The sequence below is a fragment of the Anopheles funestus genome, assembly GCF_943734845.2.
Source record: "Anopheles funestus chromosome X unlocalized genomic scaffold, idAnoFuneDA-416_04 X_unloc_38, whole genome shotgun sequence".
Taxonomy (NCBI): domain Eukaryota; kingdom Metazoa; phylum Arthropoda; class Insecta; order Diptera; family Culicidae; genus Anopheles; species Anopheles funestus.
In genome coordinates, this window is record NW_026045163.1 from 258,580 (window position 1) to 277,500 (window position 18,921).

At 46.8% G+C, this 18,921-nt stretch overlaps 1 non-coding gene across 1 annotated transcript; it reads left to right on the forward strand.

The window, feature by feature from the left end:
* Nucleotides 1–18,120: 18,120 nt before the first annotated feature.
* LOC125773520 (5.8S ribosomal RNA) lies at nt 18,121–18,278 on the forward strand. The gene has a single exon (XR_007420178.1). It is a non-coding gene; the product is annotated as a 5.8S ribosomal RNA (ribosomal RNA).
* Nucleotides 18,279–18,921: the final 643 nt, after the last annotated feature.

Consider the following 18,921-nt stretch of genomic DNA (forward strand, 5'->3'; position numbering starts at 1 on the left):
AATTAAATAATATTGGCCTTCCACTTTGCCAAATCTTCAAGATGTCGCCCGAAAACACGTGGTGGATTTTACACGCACTTTTTGAAACCGGAAACGCGAAAAACCTCCAACTTTGGGCGCTAATATCTCCGTTGTTTTTCAACGCACAGAAACGGCAGACCACTTCATCGAATCGGGACGTTCTCACTCAACGTTTTACAATGTTTTTAAATCGATTCGCACACTTTTAGAGGGCAATACCAACCGGATACTAAAAAACACTAGTTTTTTGGGCACCACTTCCGGTGGCATACACACACACGCACAAACTTTACACCGTTGGATGCGTCTTATTAATACGCGTCTTTTGATGTTTCATTTTTGAAAATCCGTCAAGAATTGACGAAGTTATTCACGAAAAACTGGTCCCCGGAAAATCCCATACAAATTGTATGGCCGGAAATGAAACCGGAAACGCGAAAAACCTCCAACTTTGGGCGCTAATATCTCCGTTGTTTTTCAACGCACAGAAACGGCAGACCACTTCATCGAATCGGGACGTTCTCACTCAACGTTTTACAATGTTTTTGAATCGATTCGCTCACTTTTAGAGGGCAATACCAACCGGACACTAAAAAACACTAGTTTTTTGGGCACCACTTCCGGTGGCATACACACACACGCACAAACTTAACACCGTTGGATGCGTCTTTTTAATACGCGTCTTTTGATGTTTCACTTTTGAAAATCCGTTAAGAATTGACGAAGTTATTCACGAAAAACTGGTCCCCGGAAGATCTCATACAAATCGTATGGCGAGAGTCAAAACCGGAAACGCGAAAAACCTCCAACTTTGGGCGCTTATATCTCCGTTGTTTTTCAACGCACAGAAACGGCAGACCACTTCATCGAATCGGGATAATCTCACTTAATGTTCTGCAATATTTTTCAACCGATTCGCGCACTTTTAGAGGATAATACTAACCGGACACTAGAAAACACTGGTTTTCCCCTCCTGAGGGGGAGGGGGTGGATATGGGAGGGGCGGGGGGGTGACTATCCGGTGCTCCACTCCGAGACCTATCCACCGATACCCCGGACGTCCCTCTAGCCCGAGGGGTTACCGAGATATCCCACTTTAAAGGATTTGTCCGGAAGTTTGATAACTCGGTGTTGGAGTTCGATAACAGTTATCGAACTACTTATCAAACTTTTTCAATCCTCTATAGCTCCGGAACCACTTGTCCGATCCGGGCGTCCGACGGCTCCCCGGAAAGGAAATTTTGTCCTCTTTTGAAATATTTCAAGGTTGAAATATTTCATGAAATATTTCGTGAAATATTTCACGTTTTCCTCAAAAACGCTCGTATCGATATGGTTCGAGTGGGGGGGGCTGGGGAATACTCTTCCGAACAACACCAGCGCCACCTGTGGGCAAATCTCGAACTAATTTGCTTTAAACGCACTTTTTGCAAATTCACACGGGAGCGCTCCAAAAACACGTCCGTTCACTTCGGAGGTTTCGCTCAGACTACAGGGATAACTGGCTTGTGGCCGCCAAGCGTTCATAGCGACGTGGCTTTTTGATCCTTCGATGTCGGCTCTTCCTATCATTGTAAAGCAAAATTTACCAAGCGTAGGATTGTTCACCCTTTCAAGGGAACGTGAGCTGGGTTTAGACCGTCGTGAGACAGGTTAGTTTTACCCTACTGGTGTGCATTGTTTGTCGCTATCTTAACGGAATTCCTGTGCAGTACGAGAGGAACCACAGGTACGGACCACTGGCTCAATACTAGTTCGAACGGACTATGGTATGACGCTACGTCCGCTGGATTATGCCTGAACGCCTCTAAGGTCGTATCCAATCCGAGCTGATAGCGCTTCTTATACCCATTAGGTGGTCGTAAGCTAGCGGGCCTAACAACCCTCCGAGAACCGTCCGTGCTGTCCATTGGCACACTGGCGTCTCATCCCCGCTTACTACTAGGCCGCAAAGGGCGGGTTCGCGCTGCACGTGTTAGTACCATACATGTTGGGAACACCGGTGGACGAGCTTGCCGACTGTGGATAGCACTAGTTTCGACACCTACGACCGCCCGCAAACGACGGGACTACAGGCTGGGAGCTTCAAGTTGTAGAGATGCGTTCGCATCGATCCTCTCAGGCGACCCATGCTTGGTGGTTAGTGCTTGCGCGTGCGCGCCCCGTGTGTGCTGGAATTGGCCAACCAGTGCACATTGGTGGTGCGTACCGTGACTTGCACCATGTGACGAGAGTGTTGAAGAACACTGTGTGGTGACTCTATGCCTATGTGATGGGGTGCTTGTAACACACGACCGAACCGACGGCTCGTTGGATGGTCACGACAGTGTGGTGCAGGTGCGCCCATGTGTAACGAATACATTGAGTGCCGTTGGAGGTTAGCGGTTGGTCGGTTGCATGCTACAACTTCGCGTTGTACATGGGCTGGCCGCTGCGCTTCCTTCGGGTTGCCACTTGATGTTGATAGGGTTGATGTATTGTGTTCGTTGACTTTTGGTTCATTCCAAAAGTCTTCGGACTTAGATAATTTTACAAGTGTCGGCGCTCTCGGACCGAAAATAAGAAGACAACTAAGAAGAAAAAGAGAAAGAAGCTAATAGTGGAAAGTATTCTTCTTCAAAGAAGGAACAAAAATTTTACAAGTGTTGAAAAATTTCCTAAGTCCAAAAAATTTTCTAAGTCCAGAAAATTTTCTAAGTCCCACAAAATGGAACATGATGAAGAAGATACAGAAGTTGAAAATTTTTCTAAGTCCAAAAAATTTTCTAAGTCCAGAAAATTTTCTTAGTCCAAAGTGTTGGAACAATTTCCAAAGGCCCATAGGTTGCACTGAATTTTCCTAAGTTGGCCACAAGTACCCATGAGGTATCGAGAAGGTTCACCCGAAGGACATAATATGTCCCAAAGTACCGATAGAGTACCCACAAATAGCACCGAATGGGCCTAAGTTGGCCAAAAGTACCGATAGAGCACCCACAAGTAGCACTGAGTTGGCCTAAGTTGGCCAAAAGTACCGATAGAGTACCCGCAAAGAGCACCCACTTGGCCTATGTTGGCCAAAAGTACCGATAGAGTACCCACAAGTAGCACTGAGTTGGCCTAAGTTGGCCAAAAGTACCGATAGAGTACCCACAAATAGCACCCCATGGGCCTAAGTTGGCCAAAAGTACCGATAGAGTACCCACAAGTAGCACCCAATTGGCCTAAGTTGGCCAAAAGTACCGATAGAGTACCCATAAGCAGCACCCAATTGGCCTAAGTTGGCCAAAAGTACCGATAGAGTACCCACAAATAGCACCGAATTGGCCTAAGTTGGCCAAAAGTACCGATAGAGTACCCACAAATAGCACCGAATGGGCCTAAGTTGGCCAAAAGTACCGATAGAGCACCCACAAATAGCACCGCGTTGGCCTAAGTTGGCCAAAAGTACCGATAGAGTACCCACAAGTAGCACTGAGTTGGCCTAAGTTGGCCAAAAGTACTGATAGAGTACCCACAAATAGCACCGAATGGGCCTAACATGGCCAAAAGTACCGATAGAGTACCCACAAATAGCACCGAATGGGCCTAACATGGCCAAAAGTACCGATAGAGCACCCACATATAGCACCCCATTGGCCTAAGTTGGCCAAAAGTACCGATAGAGTACCCACAAAGAGCACCCAATTGGCCTAAGTTGGCCAAAAGTACCGCCAAGTAGCACCATAGAGGCCCGAGTAGAGCGAAATGTGGGCCAAATTGAACATTTGAAAATTTTTACAAGTCCAGAAAATTTTCTAAGTCCAGAAAATTTTCTAAGTCCAAAGAGTTGGACAAATTTCCTTAGGCCCAAAGGTTGCACTGAATGTTCCTAAGTTGGCCATCAGTACCCATGAAGTATAGCGAAGGTTCACCCGAAAGACACAATACGCCCTAAAGTACCCACAGAGTACCCACAAGTTGCACCCAATTGGCCTAAGTTGGCCAGAAGTACCGACAAGTACCACCATAGAAGCCCGAGTAGAGCGAAATGTGGGCCAAAGTACCGAGTAGTTGCCACAAATGCCCAAATGGATACCAAAATGTGGTACCAAGTACCTAACTGTTGCAACAAATGCTAGCTTTCTGAGCAAAAGCTGTGGACCAATTTCGTAGAAGAACCGCCTAGGCGAAAAGGCAAAAATCGCCGAAGCTGGCCCGCTCGCAGAGCTCGCGGGCCAGGAGATACTCATAGGGCGATTTACTAGAGTGGGGAACTTGAGAATTTTTGTGTCCGAGACTTTGGGCAACTTCGCGGCCGCCCCCTTAAAGTAAAAGATTTTCTCTGGGTGCCTAAAATTCGCAATTCCCGCAAAGTCGGGAAGACGTTAAAGTTTTTGCCCAAAAAATGGCCATCGATTTAAGGTGATTTTCCAATAAGAAAATGCTTCCTATTTTGAATTTTTTCGAATATTTCCTAAACTAAGCGTCGGAGCACATGGCCGTGGAGGAACTTTTGGTAGCTTTTGGCAAGGGCTATCGGATGAAATAATAAGAAAGGCCATCAGAGCGATATTGGATTAATGCGGGCTCATAAACGCACCTGAGAAGTGAAAATTGGTACCTTGCACGCAGGATGCAAGAAATGCTTGAGTGTTAACCATCATCGGTACCAAGTACCTAGGTTATATCGAGTGCGTAGATGGAAGTCGGTACCAAAGGGAAACCTTCCTAGGCTAGGTGCACGCAAGTGAGTATGGATCGATCAGTAGAAAGATGGGAAGCCATAGGAAACCTTCCTAGGCTAGGTGCACGCAAGTGAGTATGGATCGATCAGTAGAAAGATGGGAAGCCATAGGAAACCTTCCTAGGCTAGGTGCACGCAAGTGAGTATGGATCGATCAGTAGAAAGATGGGAAGCCCAAGGAAACCTTCCTAGGCTAGGTGCACGCAAGTGAGTATGGATCGATCAGTAGAAAGATGGGAAGCCCAAGGAAACCTTCCTAGGCTAGGTGCACGCAAGTGAGTATGGATCGATCAGTAGAAAGATGGGAAGCCATAGGAAACCTTCCTAGGCTAGGTGCACGCAAGTGAGTATGGATCGATCAGTAGAAAGATGGGAAGCCCAAGGAAACCTTCCTAGGCTAGGTGCACGCAAGTGAGTATGGATCGATCAGTAGAAAGATGGGAAGCCCAAGGAAACCTTCCTAGGCTAGGTGCACGCAAGTGAGTATGGATCGATCAGTAGAAAGATGGGAAGCCATAGGAAACCTTCCTAGGCTAGGTGCACGCAAGTGAGTATGGATCGATCAGTAGAAAGATGGGAAGCCCAAGGAAACCTTCCTAGGCTAGGTGCACGCAAGTGAGTATGGATCGATCAGTAGAAAGATGGGAAGCCCAAGGAAACCTTCCTAGGCTAGGTGCACGCAAGTGAGTATGGATCGATCAGTAGAAAGATGGGAAGCCATAGGAAACCTTCCTAGGCTAGGTGCACGCAAGTGAGTATGGATCGATCAGTAGAAAGATGGGAAGCCCAAGGAAACCTTCCTAGGCTAGGTGCACGCAAGTGAGTATGGATCGATCAGTAGAAAGATGGGAAGCCCAAGGAAACCTTCCTAGGCTAGGTGCACGCAAGTGAGTATGGATCGATCAGTAGAAAGATGGGAAGCCATAGGAAACCTTCCTAGGCTAGGTGCACGCAAGTGAGTATGGATCGATCAGTAGAAAGATGGGAAGCCCAGTACCAAATGCCCTAGTGAAGACCGTAAACGAATATCATGAACCGAGAAGGAGCACCAAATGCCCTAGTGAAGACCGTAAACGAATATCATGAACCGATAAGGAGCACCAAATGCCCTAGTGAAGACCGTAAACGAATATCATGAACCGATAAGGAGCACCAAATGCCCTAGTGAAGACCGTAAACGAATATCATGAACCGAGAAGTAGCAACGAATGCCTGAAAAAGTACCAAGTCCACGGTATAGAGTAACGAGAGTTAACCGCCGTGATGTATGCAATGAGGGCAGCCATTGCATGGGTTCTGGACTTGGTTCGCGAATAACTTTTTTGCTAGACATCGGACAAAGTTGACGTGGAAGAACGAAATGTAGCATTTGGTGCCACCTATCCAAAACTTTTTCAAGATTGAAGATCCGATCGATACAGCCTGAGTTATAGGCAAAAGTTGGTGCAAAATTGAGCATTTTTAATGGTGAAAAATCGGTAATCCTCGAATAGCTCCTGTTGGAAGCATCGGACCACATGGTCGTGGAGGAACATATTGTAGCGTGCGGTGTCAAGTATCGACACCCAAAACCGCATGTCCGATGGACGGAAAATGACCAAGTTATAGTGAAAACTTGGTTGCACCAAATTCCCGAAGAAGTGCAACGAGAAGGTGAATGCGATGGTTGTTCGTCGAATAGCTCCGGCCACAGACATGGTAGCGATTAGTGGTGCATGGAAGAAATCTAGCCACAAGTGCCATCTACCCATGGCCAGAAGAAAGTGTGGCCATATCTTGGATACCGGCGGAGCTATGGGGCAAATATGGGCCAAAAATGGTGCAAGTTGGACCAAAAATCCGAAAAAGTACCTAGGTAAATGCGATGGTTGTTCGTCGAATAGCTCCGGCCACAGACATGGTAGCGATTAGTGGTGCATGGAAGAAATCTAGCCACAAGTGCCATCTACCCATGGCCAGAAGAAAGTGTGGCGCTATCTTGGATACCGGCGGAGCTATGGGGCAAATATGGGCCAAAAATGGTGAAGTTGGACCAAAAATCCGACCAAGTGCGCGAGGCGCTTTCGTGAATAGCTCCGGCCACAGACATGGTAGCGATTAGTGGTGCATGGAAGAAATCTAGCCACAAGTGCCATCTAGCCATGGCCAGAAGAAAGTGTGGCCATATCTTGGATACCGGCGGAGCTATGGGGCAAATATGGGCCAAAAATGGTGCAAGTTGGACCAAAAATCCGAAAAAGTACCTAGGTAAATGCGATGGTTGTTCGTCGAATAGCTCCGGCCACAGACATGGTAGCGATTAGTGGTGCATGGAAGAAATCTAGCCACAAGTGCCATCTACCCATGGTCAGAAGAAAGTGTGGCGCTATCTTGGATACCGGCGGAGCTATGGGGCAAATATGGGCCAAAAATGGTGAAGTTGGACCAAAAATCCGACCAAGTGCGCGAGGCGCTTTCGTGAATAGCTCCGGCCACAGACATGGTAGCGATTAGTGGTGCATGGAAGAAATCTAGCCACAAGTGCCATCTACCCATGGCCAGAAGAAAGTGTGGCCATATCTTGGATACCGGCGGAGCTATGGGGCAAATATGGGCCAAAAATGGGTAAAATTGTACGGTCCAAAGCCAAGGGTAAATTTTTTTATTCCTCTAATAACTTCTAGCACAGACATTGAATCGGTTGGTGATGTATGGATGAAATGTAGCAAACAGTTGGAACTACCCATAAAATCTTAAAGATTGACGATCCAATGTATAGAACCGGAGTAATGTGCGATACTTGGTGAAAAATCGAGTGAAAAATTAGCTATAAACTGTTTTTGGCCCATAACTCGAATACTAGACATCGGAAGGGGGGGTCGTAGAACGATTTTTTGTTGCCCTATCGATTCCCTATCGAACGAGCAAAAGTTGTTTTTTTGACCAAAAAGGACCCCTTCTCTAGTAAAATTGGCCTGATTTTACTAGTCCCCGGTACCCGTACAGGCAAAATGAGCAAAATGCTCAAGTATGAATGGTTTTTGGCTAATAACTCGAATACTAGACGTCGCAGGGGGGTGTCGTGGAACAATTTTTGGTAGCCCTTGAAATTATCTATCGAATGACATATACTTGATTTTTGGCCAAAAAGTTCCCTAGACTAGTAAAAATCGCATCATTTTACTAGAGTCGGGTACCCTGGACGAAAAACCGCTATAGTTGCGGTTTTTGGCTAATAACTCTAATACTAGACGTCGGAGGGGGGTGTCGTGGAACAATTTTTGGTAGCCCTTGAAATTATCTATCGAATGACATATACTTGATTTTTGGCCAAAAAGTTCCCTAGACTAGTAAAAATCGCATCATTTTACTAGAGTCGGGTACCCTGGACGAAAAACCGCTTAAGTTGCGGTTTTTGGCTAATAACTCGAATACTAGACGTCGCAGGGGGGTGTCGTGGAACAATTTTTGGTAGCCCTTGAAATTATCTATCGAATGACATATACTTGATTTTTGGCCAAAAAGTTCCCTAGACTAGTAAAAATCGCATCATTTTACTAGAGTCGGGTACCCTGGACGAAAAACCGCTTAAGTTGCGGTTTTTGGCTAATAACTCGAATACTAGACGTCGCAGGGGGGTGTCGTGGAACAATTTTTGGTAGCCCTTGAAATTATCTATCGAATGACATATACTTGATTTTTGGCCAAAAAGTTCCCTAGACTAGTAAAAATCGCATCATTTTACTAGAGTCGGGTACCCTGGACGAAAAACCGCTTAAGTTGCGGTTTTTGGCTAATAACTCGAATACTAGACGTCGCAGGGGGGTGTCGTGGAACAATTTTTGGTAGCCCTTGAAATTATCTATCGAATGACATATACTTGATTTTTTGACCAAAAAGTTCCTAGACTAGTAAAAATCGCATCATTTTACTAGAGTCGAGTACCCTGTACGAAAAACCGCTATAGTTGCGGTTTTTGGCCAATAACTCGAATACTAGACGTCGGAGGGGGGTGCCGTAGAACAATTTTTTGTAGCCCTTGAAATTACCTTTCGAATGATATATAGTGGTTTTTTGGTCAAACAGTGACCCCGAGACTAGTAACCCTCCATACACAAAACCGCCTAAAAAGTTTTGGTTTTGCAAAATTTTGAAAAGTGCGTCAAAAAAATTTTTTCAAAAAGTACCAAATCGTGATCAGAACTCACTATAGACCATAAAAAGTGAAATCCGATGGTCATTTGCAACACTTGGTCAATCGAGAAAAATTTCACTTTTTTACTAGAGTCGGGTACCCTGAACGAAAAATCGCTCAAGTGATGGTTTTTGGCCAATAACTCGAATACTAGACGTCGGAGGGGGGTGCCGTAGAACAATTTTTTGTAGCCCTTGAAATTACCTTTCGAATGATATATAGTGGTTTTTTGGTCAAACAGTGACCCCGAGACTAGTAACCCTCCATACACAAAACCGCCTACAAAAACTTTGTTTTGAAAAATTTTGAAAAGTTCAAAAAAATTTTTTTTTCAAAAACTACTAAAACGTGATAAGAACTTACTATAGACCATGAAAAGTGATATCCGATGATAATTTGCAAAAGTTGGTAACTAGTAAAAAATTTCACTTTTTTACTAGAGTCGGTGCAACGAGAAAAAAAAAGTCCGTGATGGAGAAAAATGGCACGTTTTCCACGCCTGTACGCTTTCGTTTTCTATATAGGGGGTAGGTGAGCCAGAAGCATGAATTTGACTGAGTACGTATCTTTATGAATTGGGCCCTTCTAAATCGATTGAGACTACCCCCAGGACGATCGGACGACTGCTTCTGGCTCAAAATGTGGTTTTTAGATTTTGATCGTCAATTATGAGAGAAAAAATCGATTAGAAGTAAAGATACGAAATGCTTGGTCTAAGTGGGGAAACGACTTCGGATATTTGTTGGACGTTGTCGTAGAAGGTCCGAGGACCAAGGAAAAGTGATTTCCAAGTGGATTTATGCACTATTAGTCGATGGTAAGATGTGAAATTAGTAGAACTTACCATACAGTTTGCGAAGTTGAAGCAATCGGTTGGTGAATATGGTACTGTCTGTCCAATTTGGTGGTTCGGAATGAGTGAAACGATGTTGATGATGGATAGACGTTCCGATTGCCCCCGATCGGGGAACATATAGTGGTCTTTAAGGTCCAAGTACCTATGTTTTGGTAAGCAGAACTGAGAGTTAAAGGATGAAAGTCGGCCATTCCTAATATCATCCTATCGGTGGTTCGCGAGTTGTTTGAGGACCGGAGTAGCTCGCGATGAAACGGTCCTAGGGTATTGGTTATCCATCCAAGGAAGAGTAAATGCGATCCTAGATGTGTGTCGTTGGCCGTTCTACCGGTATCGCCTATCGATGAGATATCGACGGGCATGCCTTACTCGAAAGTTGAATTCTAGGATCGATGGTCAAACAGACCTATGAGCGATAAACCAAACTGAACACGTATTGATGTCGGCTTTTCCTATCATTTGATGCCGCAGGTTGTTTAGGGACCGGAGCAGCTTGCGGCCGAGACGGTCCCCGGGGGTTTCTTTCTCCAAGGAGTGGAAACTATTAAGCAAGAGTTGTAGCAAGATACGATCCTCTGATGTGTCGTTGGCCGTTCATGCGGTATCGCCTGTCGATGAGATATCGATGGGCATGCCTTACTCTACCGACCTTCTAATTGAGAGTATTAATCAGGGATCGATGGTCAAACAAGACCAATGAGCGATAAACCAAACTGAACACGTATTGATGTCGGCTTTTCCTATCATTTGATGCCGCAGGTTGTTTAGGGACCGGAGCAGCTTGCGGCCGAGACGGTCCCCGGGGGTTTCTTTCTCCAAGGAGAAGAAACGATTAAGCAAAAGTTGTAGCAAGATACGATCCTCTGATGTGTCGTTGGCCGTTCAAGCGGTATCGCCTGTCGATGAGATATCGATGGGCATGCCTTACTCTCCCGACTGGATTACTGAGAGTTTAATCAGGGATCGATGGTCAAACAGACCAATGAGCGATAAACCAAACTGAACACATATTGATGTCGGCATTTCCTATCATTTGTCGCAGGTTGTTTAGGGACCGGAGCAGCTTGCGACCGAGACGGTCCCCGGGGGTTTCTTTCTCTAAGGAGTGGAAACGATTAAGCAAAAGTCGTAGCAATAATCGATCACCTGATGTGTCGTTGGCCGTTCTTGCGGTATCGCCTGTCGATGAGATATCGATGGGCATGCCTTACTCTCCTGACTGTTTAATTGAGAGTTATAATCAGGGATCGATGGTCAAAAAGACCTATGAGCGATAAACCAAACTGAACACGTATTGATGTCGGCATTTCCTATCATTTGTCGCAGGTTGTTTGGGGACCGGAGCAGCTTGCGACCGAGACGGTCCCTTCCCGAAAGATGGTGAACCGAGTCGTCTGGCGTAAAAACCGGACGACTCGAAAGGGCTTGACCCTTTCAAGTGAGCGATAATCACATTCTACGCTCAGTTCGACAGCTACAAGGCAATCACTCGCTAAGTTCAGAGCTAATACATGCAACACGCCGGCATTGTTTCCACCGACGCATGGATTCAAGACTGGTGCACTTATTAGTTAAACCGTTCGCCTCCGGGTGTTTCGAGTTCAAGTCTGGATGAGGATTGATCTTGCTGGTAATAGCTTGAGCCCCTGAATAAGGGGTCGAAGCGTACATCTTGAGACCATGTACAACATATTACCAAATCGGCACCATGGGTTCGGGTGCAAGTGATGTAACCGTGAAAGATGTTGAGCAGCCCAACATCGGTTTACACACGCATAATGGGAAGGCAGCGCTGTCGACTGGTCAGTCGTGTAAGAAGTGTGCATTATCGATCACAAATATATTGGTGATCTGTAGGTTGCGCATACACCATGCCCGGTGTAAAGTGCCGTGGTCCCCCCCGGGGGGCTGCATCAAACCGTTCGCCACGCGAACTACCCAATGGAACGAACTCGATGCATTTAATAAGAAGAAGAGATGATAATGAAACACGGTCGATTTAAGAGTTGAAAACGTTGAAATGCCTATAAGCAAGTCTTAAGTTGGTGGTGACCGTTACGCCCCAACAAATTGGTGCCTTACCCTACACCAAAGAGCCATTCAACATGGTTCAAGTGAGCGATAATCACATTCTACGCTCAGTTCGACAGCTGCAAGGCAATCACTCGCTATGTTCAGAGCTAATACATGCAACATGCCGGCATTGTTTCCACCGACGCATGGATTCAAGACTGGTGCACTTATTAGTTAAACCGTTCGCCTCCGGGTGTTTCGAGTTCAAGTCTGGATGAGGATTGATCTTGCTGGTAATAGCTTGAGCCCCTGAATAAGGGGCCGAAGCGTACATCTTGAGTAAATGTACAACATATTACCAAATCGGCACCGTGGGTTCTGGTGCAAGTGATGTAACCGTGAAAGATGTTGAGCAGCCCAACATCGGTTTACACACGCATAATAGGAAGGCAGCGCTGTCGACTGGTCAGTCGTGTAAGAAGTGTGCATTATCGATCTCCAATATATGAGCTCAGTATGACAGCCCAATTGGTAATCCTCGGGACCTCCAGAAAGGAAGCTGGATGAGGATTACCAAATCGAAAGTTGATAAGTGTAGTGGTACCACTTAGTCAACTTGTATCCCGAAAGATGGTGAACCGAGTCGTCTGGCGTAAAAACCGGACGACTCGAAAGGGCTTGACCCTTTCAAGTGAGCGATAATCACATTCTACGCTCAGTTCGACAGCTACAAGGCAATCACTCGCTATGTTCAGAGCTAATACATGCAACATGCCGGCATTGTTTCCACCGACGCATGGATTCAAGACTGGTGCACTTATTAGTTAAACCGTTCGCCTCCGGGTGTTTCGAGTTCAAGTCTGGATGAGGATTGATCTTGCTGGTAATAGCTTGAGCCCCTGAATAAGGGGTCGAAGCGTACATTTTGAGACCATGTACAACATATTACCAAATCGGCACCATGGGTTCGGGTGCAAGTGATGTAACCGTGAAAGATGTTGAGCAGCCCAACATCGGTTTACACACGCATAATAGGAAGGCAGCGCTGTCGACTGGTCAGTCGTGTAAGAAGTGTGCATTATCGATCACAAATATATTGGTGATCTGTAGGTTGCGCATACACCATGCCCGGTGTAAAGTGCCGTGGTCCCCCCCGGGGGGCTGCATCAAACCGTTCGCCACGCGAACTACCCAATGGAACGAACTCTATGCATTTAATAAGAAGAAGAGATGATAATGAAACACGGTCGATTTAAGAGTTGAAAACGTTGAAATGCCTATAAGCAAGTCTTAAGTTGGTGGTTTCGTTGTGCCCCAACAAATTGGTGCCTTACCCTACACCAAAGAGCCATTCAACATGGTTCAAGTGAGCGATAATCACGCTCTACGCTCAGTATGACAGCTGCAAGGCAATCACTCGCTAAGTTCAGAGCTAATACATGCAACACGCCGGCATTGTTTCCACCGACGCATGGATTCAAGACTGGTGCACTTATTAGTTAAACCGTTCGCCTCCGGGTGTTTCGAGTTCAAGTCTGGATGAGGATTGTTCTTGCTGGTAATAGCTTGAGCCCCTGAATAAGGGGCCGAAGCGTACATCTTGAGAGTAAATGTACAACATATTACCAAATCGGCACCGTGGGTTCTGGTGCAAGTGTTGTAACCATGAAAGATGTTGAGCAGCCCAACATCGGTTTACACACGCATAAGGGGTTTATTGTTATCTGTAGGTTGCGCATACACCATACCCGGTGTAAAGTGCCGTGGTCCCCCAGGGGGCTGCATCAAAACGTTCGCCATGCGAACTACCCAATGGAACGAACTCGATGTATTGAAAGAGATGAACAATTAATAGCGAGAATAGGGGCCCGGAAGCAATTCCGCGGCCCTACGGTCGATTCAAGAGTTGAAACGTTGTACAATCGTGGATAGCACCTAGTGCTAATATGGTGAGAGATAATGTGTGAGGAAATTTAGTTTCCTAAAGTTTAGTTAGTGGTTTCCGTTGTGCCCTAACAAACTTAAAGTTGGTGGTGACCGTTACACCCCAACAAATTGGTGCCTTACCCAACACCAAAGAGCCATTCCATATGGTTCTAGAGAGAGAGAGTTGTGTGGAAATTTATTTCCCACTAAGCGAGTGTGTGTCTGTAGTGGAACGAATTCTGGTTGATCCTACCAGTAATATACGCTTGTCTCAAAGGTTAAGCCATGCATGTCTAAGTACAAACATAAATGAATGTGAAACCGCATAAGGCTCAGTATAACAGCTATAATTCACAAGATCATCCTACCACTAGTTACTTGGATAACTGTGGAAAATCCAGAGCTAATACATGCAACATGCCGGGACTGTTGCCCTCGCGGGTAGCTGAACTGGTGCACTTATTAGTTAAACCAATCGCCTCCGGGCGGCTTGAGTTGAAGTCTGGATAAGGACGCAGATCGTATGGTCGCTTGTCGACTGACGACAGATCTTTCAAATGTCTGCCCTATCAACCATTGATGGTAGTGTAGAGGACTACCATGGTTGCGACGGGTAACGGGGAATCAGGGTTCGATTCCGGAGAGGGAGCCTGAGAAATGGCTACCACATCCAAGGAAGGCAGCAGGCGCGTAAATTACCCAATCCCAGTACGGGGAGGTAGTGACGAGAAATAACAATATGGACCTCTCTAACGATGGTCCATAATTGGAATGAGTTGAGTATAAATCCTTCAACAAGGATCAAGTGGAGGGCAAGTCTGGTGCCAGCAGCCGCGGTAATTCCAGCTCCACTAGCGTATATTAAAGTTGTTGCGGTTAAAACGTTCGAAGTTGATTGCCCGTCCAGACACGTGACCGCCACGGGCGCCCGGTTACACGCCGGGGCCGTTCGTGCGCGCGCTCACGGCTGCGACTCACAATGGTGTACTTGGGCGTTACTCTGTGAACGAGTACCGTGCTACCGGTTAACTCCGGCACGGGCTCCTCATGGTGCTCAAGATACTCACATTTACCTTGAACAAATTAGAGTGCTCAAAGCAGGCTAAGACAAAGCGTCCGGCCCCCCCGTGGGGTTGGCGTTGGCCGAGAATAATCTTGCATGGAATAATGGAATATGACCTCGGTTTATACGATTTCGTTGGTTTGTCAGAAACCTAGAGGTAATGATTAACAGAAGTAGTTGGGGGCATTGGTATTACGGCGCGAGAGGTGAAATTCGTAGACCGTCGTAGGACCAACTGAAGCGAAAGCGTTTGCCATGGATGCTTTCTTTAATCAAGAACGAAAGTTAGAGGATCGAAGGCGATTAGATACCGCCCTAGTTCTAACCGTAAACGATGCCAATTAGCAATTGGGAGACGCTACCCCTATTCGGTGCTCTCAGTCGCTTCCGGGAAACCAAAATCGGGTTCCGGGGGAAGTATGGTTGCAAAGTTGAAACTTAAAGGAATTGACGGAAGGGCACCACAAGAAGTGGAGCTTGCGGCTTAATTTGACTCAACACGGGAAAATTTACCAGGTCCAAACTTATCGAGGTAAGACAGATTGATAGCTCTTTCTCAAATTTAAGGGTAGTGGTGCATGGCCGTTCTTAGTTCGTGGAATGATTTGTCTGGTTAATTCCGATAACGAACGTGACTCAAACATGCTAACTAGAACGCTGTCAGCAGTGCGCCTCCGGGCGCACCTGACGTTACAGCCGGGCGGCGCCTTCACGGGCGGTCGTCGGCTACGTTTGCCCTGCTTAGCGGGACAACTTGTGTTTAGCAAGCTGAGAATGAGCGATAACAGGTCCGTGATGCCCTTAGATGTTCTGGGCTGCACGCGTGCTACAATGTGGGTCGCAGCGTGTTCTCGCCAATAGGCGCCCCCATTCCGAGAGGAACGGGAAATCACTAAAATGCCCATCTAGTCGGGATTGGGGACTGCAACGGTCCCCATGAACCTGGAATTTCTAGTAAGCACTAGTCATTAGCTAGTGCTGATTACGTCCCTGCCCTTTGTACACACCGCCCGTCGCTACTACCGATGGATTATTTAGTGAGGTTTCTGGAGGCTTACCTTCCGCGGTTCCTTCGTGAGCTGCAGCTGGCATGGCTGAAGTTGACCGAACTTGATGATTTAGAGGAAGTAAAAGTCGTAACAAGGTTTCCGTAGGTGAACCTGCGGAAGGATCATTACTGATGATCGTCCGCGAGTGACCAACCATGGGCTGCCTTCGGTGTAGCTCGGTCGCTCGCTTGCTATGTGTCAGAATTTGTTGAAAGCCAACTCGTTCGTTGTACACTTTGATGGGTGACCATCACTGTGTCCCCGTGCCGAGCTAGATCTCCCCTAGCCGTAAGGCACTTGAACGCCCCTTCGACGACGAGTTGCATGTGTGTGGTATGTGTCAGAATCTGGTGAAGCTTTCTGCATGTGATGTGCCTTGTGTGGATCCGTGGCCATTGCATTGTGTCTGGTGCTTAGATACCCAGACACTTAGAACGCTTGCGCGGAAAGCAAACTCGATCGTTGTACACTTTGATGGGTGACCATCACTGTGTCTCCGTGCCGTGCTAGATCCCCCCTAGCCGTAAGGCACTTTGAACGCCCCTTCGACGACGAGTTACAAGAGTGTGGTATGTGTCAGAATCTGGTGAAGCTTTCTGCATGTGATGTGCCTTGTGTGGATCCGTGGCCATTGCATTGTGTCTGGTGTGTAGGTACCCAGACACTTAGAACGCTTGCGCGGAAAGCAAACTCGATCGTTGTACACTTTGATGGGCAACCATCACTGTGTCTCCGTGCCGTGCTAGATCTCCCCTAGCCGTAAGGCACTTTGAACGCCCCTTCGACGACGAGTTACAAGAGTGTGGTATGTGTCAGAATCTGGTGAAGCTTTCTGCATGTGATGTGCCTTGTGTGGATCCGTGGCCATTGCATTGTGTCTGGTGTGTAGGTACCCAGACACTTAAGCAAACTCGATCGTTGTACACTGTGATGGGCGAGCATCACTGTGTCTCCGTGCCGTGTAAGAGCTCCCCTGGCCATCAGGCACTTGAAAGGTCCTTCGACGACGAGTTACAATAGTGGTGTGTTAGATACGTCAGGTGATGGTATCTACTGTTGTGCAATACGTATCCGGCCACGGCACGGAACGAACGGGAACTGTGGTGCAGACATACAAAGAGTTAAGCCTATTAGTCATTAACTCTAAGGACGGGGCCATGGGGCGGTACGCAAAGGATACGGATGAGCGAGTATGCAGGCCCAATACTCAATAGCTCGATCCGATCCAAGCACATGAGTTGACTGCGGCGCCAGGTTAACCAATGTGCTAGATTCTATTTGGCCAGTAGAATCTTGTGTCTTACGCGATTTGATACCAAGACACCAGAACGAAAGTTAGTTGAAGAGTTATTAAACTCTTATGAAGTATGGTTGTGCAATCACAACTTATGACTTTAACCTATAAAGTGGATATGGACTTGCAATTATAACATGGAATCTCTACACACCCCATGAGCTCGATCCAATCCACGCACACGAGTTGCCTGAGTAGCGACAGGTATACCGATGTGCAATACGTATCCGGCCACGGCACGGAACGAACGGGAACTGTGGTGCAGACATACAAAGAGTTAAGCCTACTAGTAATTAACTCTAAGGACGGGGCCATGGGGCGGTACGCAAAGGATACGGATGAGCGAGTATGCAGGCCCAATACTCAATAGCTCGATCCGATCCAAGCACATGAGTTGACTGCGGCGCCAGGTTAACCAATGTGCTAGATTCTATTTGGCCAGTAGAATCTTGTGTCTTACGCGATTTGATACCAAGACACCAGAACGAAAGTTAGTTGAAGAGTGATTAAACTCTTATGAAGAATGGTTGTGCAATCACAACTTATGACTTTAACCTATAAAGTGGATATGGACTATCAATTATAACATGGGGCACACACCATGTTCTCGATCCAATCCACGCACACGAGTTGCCTGAGTAGCGACAGGTATACCGATGTGCAATACGTATCCGGCCATAGGCACGGAACGAACAGGAACTGTGGTGCAGACATACAAGGGCCATGGGGCGGTACGCAAAGGATACGGATGAGCGAGTATGCAGGCCCAATACTCAATAGCTCGATCCGATCCAAGCACATGAGTTGACTGCGGCGTCAGGTTAACCGATGTGCTAAGAGAGTTGTTCCTGGGCCTTCAAAGTGACTTCAAAACTATCTTAGCGAATGGTGGCCATGGGCGTAGACATGAGCCACAAGTCACAAGGCCTGGGACTATTGGGTAATAAAGACAACTTAGTCAGAAAGTTAGTCTTTGGACGTACCACCGGGATTGTGTTACATTGGGAACCTTACTATAAAACCCTAGGCAGGGGATCACTCGGCTCATGGATCGATGAAGACCGCAGCTAAATGCGCGTCACAATGTGAACTGCAGGACACATGAACACCGATAAGTTGAACGCATATTGCGCGTCGGACGATTAAACCCGGCCGATGCACACATTCTTGAGTGCCTATCAATTCCTTGATATACAACAAACCAAACTTCAGGGTGGAGCGTGCCACAATAGAACACTATGGCGAGCAGCCCGTCTAGTGTCGTGGGGGAAACACGCTTCCACACTGTGCATAATGGCGTGCTCGGGACCTTTGTTGGGACCGCAGGGCGCTGAAAGTAAAGGGGTGAACCGCATAAATCGCACGCACGTAAACGCGCACACACACAAATAGAGTGAGACGTATCGTAGGATACCGCTAAGAGTACGTTGTGAAACATGGGGAAATTCAATCGAAAACCTCTTTGATGTCCAAGAATTCGTTGACCGTATCCGTCGTAATACTGGATCAACGTGCTTGGGGGAAAACGTCAAAGGGTTTTATAATAGTGGTGCATGATTAACCCATCGATGCCCGAGGGGAACATGTTGTCCAATACAATAGTGGTGCAGTTGGCTCGACATGCTCGGGGGGAGACATCGTGGGTCCAAGTCGACCAAGTCGACCGAGAGTTGTTGTTGAGAGATCGAATCAAAACGATGCCGAGTGGAACTCGTTGTCCTTATTGGAGTGATATTCGGACAACGTGCTCGGGGGGGCCATCGTTGATTCAAAAATGACCGTAAATTGCCCAATCCGTGTGTGTGTGTGTGTGAAGTGTT